Here is a 6,753-nt window from a genome sequence, read left to right on the forward strand (position 1 = left end):
GAGAGACAGCCCAGGCTAGAGAGTTAAGGAAGCACAGTGGTACCCCAGTTCCAGCTTGTACCCCAGGGATCTTCTCACAAGTACTGTTAGCTAAAAATGTATATATTTACTATTGGTCATCAGAGCAAAATCCTATGCTAGACCAATGGTTTTCATTCATCAGACTTTTTGCTTACAGTACAGATCGTGGTTTACATCACACAGAAAGAAGCTCTCTTTGAAAAAAAATGGTTATACATGCTACTATACTTTTGTAAAAACTCTATAGTGTATTCCTTACCATATAGCATCAAAGACTACTTCGGCCTGTTTTCAATCTGATCTGAACCTATATTGTCTTAGTATGTATACACAATCTAAATAATTCATCTATGTACTACGTCAAAGCGTTAGTGCTTGTGTATTGTATTACTGTTTTATTTGTTTATTACATTAGTGCAAATAAATATATCATGAGTGAAATCCTGACCCCAATTTATTTGAGCATAAGCTTTCGTGAGCTACAGCTCACTTCTTCATGAGAGTATTTGAGGACATGATTTCATCTAACCTAATGAGAGTGTTATTTATTGACTAGGGGCACTGCAGTCTCTAATTTACTTTGTACCTTAGGTTACTAACTTTGTTTGCTTAATGGGAAAAACATTGCAAGCTTTTGATATGCATGCACTCTGCTGACTTTGGAAAAATCAGATCCATCATTTAAAATTCAAACCCAATTGCTGTCTTATTAAAGAAAGAGAGAACAGAATTTAACCCCCATTTATGTAGGGAGTAAAAAAGGACTATGTTCCGGGCAAAAAAACAAAACCCCCCCACCATATTCACTTAACATTTTGTAGACTTCATATATATTTACTGAGATTAGTTTAAAAATTTTTCCAGGTTGGTTAAACACATAAATAAGAAGCCTTTCAAAACAAAAGTATGTTGCATTTATAACTGCTGCAAAAAACTAAAAATGAAAAATCTCTCCAGCCCTACCGGCTGGCTGGTTGGGAAAATTCAAGTGCTTTTAAAACTCATTTTCCAAGGTGCTAAAACTACCCATGACAGAAAGCTAGTAATTAAAGCCTGAAGTATACTTTTCAGGAAACTATGGGGTTTGGATGGAGATTGTTGGTTTTTTGGCATTTTTGTTTGTTTCATTTTTAGTTTTTTGCAGCAGTTATAAATGCAACATACTTTTGTATGTCCTCAAATACTCTCATGAAGAAGTGAGCTGTAGCTCACGAAAGCTTATGCTCAAATAAATTGGTTAGTCTCTAAGGTGCCACAAGTACTCCTTTTCTTTTTGCGAATACAGTCTAACACGGCTGTTACTCTGAAACCTGACTTCAGTAGGGTTGTGTAAGTGGAAGTGAATGCAGAATTTGGCCCTGTGAGCACAGAGATGTCCTTTGGCCCACAAAGCTTTGAACTGTATAGACTCTGACCCTTGAATTGATATTGTTTTACTTAATTATTTCTGTTAAATTTTATCTAGTATCTTTTCACGTAAAAATGTTTGTTAGGACAGCTATGCTGTGCTATAACAACAATGCATTCTTGCTAAAGTAATAATTGCTTCCAAACTAGACTATCCCTCTGAATAGTGCAGCAGCAGTTTTTCAAAATAATAAGACTGGGAGACTTTGGACATGAGTTTACTGTCTTTTTCTTTTCTGCCGTAACAGGGCAAGTGAAGTAAAGCCCTGCTGAACTGTTGTATAAAACATGGCGGGAGGGGGAAATGTTACTCAGGGACACACTTTGGGTTTGTTTCCTTTTATAGGGCATGGAAGAGCAAGAGCTGCCTTATGTGTTGATAAATACTATAGGAGGGACATACGGAGTCTATGAGGACTATGTCGAGTTTCTGAAGAAACATTTTAACCTTACCACCATGAAGGAATTTCTTGAAAACAAAAACCACCTTAGTGAAAAGATCAAAGCTATTTATATGTGGTGGTACAAACCAGCTGCTAACCAGGAGTTTCTCCATAGTCTGCCTAATTTAAAGGTGATTGCAACCTCTGGGGCAGGAGTGGATCATTTGAACTTGAAACTGATCTCCAGCTTTGGAGTGAAAGTCGCCAACACTCCCTTTGCTGTTTCCAATTCCACTGCAGATCTGGGGATGGCTTTAATGTTGGCATCTGCCAGGAGACTAGTGGAAGGTAACCATTTAATTTTTTTCAATAAAGATCAGCATTTCAAAATATGCTATGATAAAATGTATGTTGATGCATAGTTAAAAATATAAATACACAAAATCAAGGAATGGGAAAAAGTGACAATAAATGTCTCATGGTAACGTTAGCTTGCCCACAGGGCACATATGATTTCCAAACAAAAATTTCAGGAAAATAGATATGCCTCTCCAGATACCTCTAGTTTTAGAGCTTCCCTCCCTTACTCCAGCTCATAACCACCACCCCACACTGCTTGTTCCCTCTGCTCCTGCTTTTCCAGGCCCAACAAGAGGGAGCACTGTGCTCTGCCTTTTTGAGGCTGATGTGAATTAGCTCCATAGAAACCTTTATTCCCACTTCTGTGCCTCCTCTCTCTGCCTGCAACATATGTGCAGGAGACACAATGGCAGCCAGGTGTCCTGCAGCCTCCTGGGGCTGGAGTAGATCTGGCCCCACCGAAAGCCGCCTGGTGATGGTATTGCAACCTGTAGCGCACCAGCTACATTATCCAGAGTCTACAGTGTAGCTGACACAGCTATGGCATTGGTGGTGGGGCTTAGCTCCATTAGCCCCTCATGACTAGCCACCCCAAGATGGATGAAGGGCTGACAATTTCTCCTGCCTCCAGAGCCAAAGAAGACAAGATCAGGTTTGTGATAGAAATAAAACTGAGGTTAAGAGTCTTATCCCATTCCCCACTCTCCCCCAAAGGGAGTTGCAGGAGAGGGTGAAAGGAGACATTTACTGCTATGAGCAAGAAATCAAGAGCTCTGGCTGCCAGTGTCAACATTACCCATCATGTGTTTGATTAAAAGGTAAATGTAAATATTGGTGCTCCATTGCCACGTTGGCTTGTGAGCCAAAGGAAAGAAATGGGTATCTGAATGCCTGGCATCATTCCATTCCTCATGTGCTATTTTTCTTTTTTAGGTTGTCAGATTGCAGTTTCCCCAAACACTGAGCATTTTGCTACTGACTAGCTGGGAGATGAAGTCACCGGGGCTACTCTTGGTAACATTGGAATGGGCAGAATTGGGTATATGGTGGCCAAGGAGGCCAAAGCTTTTGAAATGAAAATTCTTTATCACGACAGGAACCAGAGGTAAAAGTATGTCTGAACCCAGTTAGAAAATCAATTTTGTAACTGCTTGTAAAGATTACTTGTAGCTGTCATTGTCTCAAAAGTGTCATATTAGTTTATTCAGCTTGTCTCAATTTCAGGATGAGGCATAGGGATATAATGCTGTGATACCTGCAGCATTATTGTTAAGTGCCTTTTTATTATTGCTATTCTATTTTTAAATGATGAAATACATAGAACTGTTCTGAGGTTTGTTTAAAAATGTGCAGGAAGGATTAGAAATTTGCCTGCCACGCTGGTGGTCTTATACATCAGTCGTCGTCCTCAAACCTTTTGATGGTATGGCCACATCTTAATAGACTGTGGAAATAAAAGATAGTTCAATCAAACAATATTCCTGTAGCAATTATGTAGCAGTGGCCCCAAACAGAAGTAGCTAGTCTGGCTCCTTCACCTCTTCTTAGAAGCAGCTGAACAGAAAGAGAGTTGCACCATGTGAATTGCCAGCTCTCTGTGGACCAACACTAGTCCACAGATCACAGAATAATTTCTCTCCTTGCATCATGTCTGCTGCCATGTTGCAGACACAGAAAGCAAGTGAAAATAATTTGGGTTGGGAGGGAATCCATGTTAGGACCAGAAAGCATGATCAACATCATTTTTACACTTTAATATTGTGGCATTGGGGCCCCATTGTGCTAGGCCCTATACAAACATATAGTACATTTATCCTAACTGAGAAACTTTACCAAGAAGATTGGACCATAGGACCTCAGACAGACCAACTACTGATGCTCTGAGAACAGCATCACTTGCTCTGGATCAAGCACAAATTCCACTGATTGACAAATGCAGAAGGAGCCTTAAAAGATATTTGTAACTAAGTCTAGTTACAGAGCATCCCAATAGGAGGAAAAACAATCCAATAAATATATTTAATATTTGTTCTCATTTATACTCATTCTCTCTGCTCTTGCTCCTGACTCCTTTGACACTTGAGCCTGCATTGTTCTGCTTCATGACACCAGCTTTCTCATTAAGGTGCACTCCAATAGGTTTCCCTCAGTTCTTCTTTCTGAGCCACTGTTTCCTGTGTTATATGTCTGAACCCCTTTTTCTGCTGTTATTTAAATGGCAGCTGTCCCTATTTCCAGCTTTGATGTAAAAAGGAGAGCAAGCAGTGTCCTCCAAAACAGGCAGAAATGCTATTTCCTAGACTAGCAGTAAGACTCTTGCAGCAGATGTCATACTAATAATCTCTGCATGGTGTACCTGATGCTTCCTCCTGGGAAGCAGATACCCTTGTAAATACCCTTGTAAAAGCAGATACCCTAACTAAAGTAAAATAGTTTGTACACTGAGCACACTTGATGCAATGTCATTGAGAAACTAACAGATTCCCTTAACGCCATTTTATGTATGAAGGTGTTTTTTCAGAGTAGAATGGCACTTTCATACACACGTATGCCTAATATTTCTTTACAGTTTTTAAAAAGTAAAAATTTTTCTTTTCTCTTTTGAAAAGAAAGAAGTTTTAGTATGGCAGTCCTACATTGGGATCTCATCTGCATGGTCATGCACTGAGCTGCAAACAAGTAACTAGCCAACTGAATCTCACGGATGGGGCAGCAGGGGAGTGAGAAGGTGAAATCCATTTCTGTAATAGAGATTTGAACCTCCAATATTTTCTACTTACAACTTTGTTTTCCTTCAGAAAAGAGGAAGAGGAACAGGCAGTTGGAGCCATTTATTGTAAAAAGATAGAAGACTTGCTCCAGCAGTCAGATTTTGTGATGCTGGTTGTGAACCTGACACCTCAGACAGAAAAACTGTTTGGGAAGAAGGAGTTAGAACTGATGAAACCCACTGCCACTCTCATTAACATCAGCAGAGGTAAGGTACAGAATGACTGCTTACCACCCACAATGCAGTTTACCTTCAATGGAAGAGTCTCTGGAAAAAAAAATCAACTCCTGATACTAGTGTCTACACTGAAATTTTCTGTGGGAACTGTGATAGCAGGGTTGTCAAGATTCTAAATGTCTATGGACCTGATTCAGCAAAACACGTAAGCACGTGCATAACTTTAAAAATGTGAGTAGTCCTATTAAACTTCAATGGACATTCACATGCTTAAAATTAAGTACATGTGTAAACGCTTTGCTGAATAGGTATAGGATTAACTCAAGTGTCTAAAGTTCTGCAGGTACTCAAGTACTCTGTTGAATCAGGGACAACAGCAGGAGATTGTCTCCTGTGAATTTAGGATTAAAGAGAGATTAAATTCTCATGTTGCCTTTGCACAAACATAAAAAAGTTGACCCCTCACAACCTACTCTTCTAAGGGCAGGAAGTTTAAAACAAAAATTGCCTATCGCCCATGTAGATTGCCTATCATTCTGGCACCAAATTCATCAAACAGGCAAAACTTTGAATTTAGCATCAATACAATGCACATTTTAAAAATCTAGATCAGATTTAAAAATCTAAATCTAGATTATAAAAAATGTTTTATAATAAAACCCTTGCTTGTAAATTTGCTGTTAAACATCAGAACCAGCACTCAAGTTTAAAGAGTTGGAAATCCATTTTCATTTTAAAAATGTAGCACAGAGGCATGTTTTTCTTGATTTAGTGGGGATGGCAATAAGAATATTGTTGTTCTAACCCAGGTCTTGTGGTTGATCAAGATGCATTGGTGGAAGCACTTCAAAATGGGGTTATTAAGGCTGCTGCTTTGGATGTGACATACTCTGAACCTCCGCCAAGGTAAAAAATGGTTAAAAGTTAAATATAAAAGTGTGTGTGTGTGTGTGTGTGTGTGTGTGTGCATGTGCATATATAGTTTAAACTAAGTGTGTGTATGTGAATATATGAATGAGAATAGTTGCATTATGTTTTATGTATATACATTCCCATTGAAATCAATGGGACTACTCAGGTATGTAAATATTAAACAGAACAGAGGCCTTAGAGCCCAATCATGTAGTCCTTAGACAAACAAAACTCAAACTGACTTCTTTGCGCGTTTTGCTGCATAAAAACTGCATGCAGTAGCCTGAATTCCACTCTGTATATGCTTGACTCAAGCAATTATTTCAAATCCATATTAACACTCTTGTTTCCCCTCAGATCTTTATAATAAAAAGAATAAATAAAATAGCTCTGAACCTCATCTCTACTTTTTCTATTGTTTTTTCTGCCCCTCCTCCAGGCACCATCCTTTGTTAAAATTAAACATTATTATAACTCCTCACATTGGAAGCGCTACTACAAGTGTTTGTCGGCTCATGATGCAGAATATGATTGAAAGCATATTGGCTGCTCTTAATGGTCTCCCTATCCCTAATGAAGTGATTCCCTGAAGTGCCGTGCATTTGGCAAAACTTTAAGGTTTATGATAAGAAGAATAAACTGTAACTTGACACCTATTTACTCTATGTAATTATTTCAAATCTGTCAGATAGACACGATGTAGAAGTAACATGTTTGGTTTAC

General features: G+C 38.7%; 1 pseudogene; it reads left to right on the plus strand.

The window, feature by feature from the left end:
- The first annotated feature begins 1,633 nt into the window (after window positions 1-1,633).
- LOC141982553 (putative 2-ketogluconate reductase) lies at window positions 1,634-6,678 on the plus strand (annotated as a pseudogene).
- The last annotated feature ends 75 nt before the right edge of the window (window positions 6,679-6,753 follow it).

The sequence above is a fragment of the Natator depressus genome, chromosome 2, assembly GCF_965152275.1.
Source record: "Natator depressus isolate rNatDep1 chromosome 2, rNatDep2.hap1, whole genome shotgun sequence".
Classification (NCBI taxonomy): Eukaryota; Metazoa; Chordata; order Testudines; family Cheloniidae; genus Natator; species Natator depressus.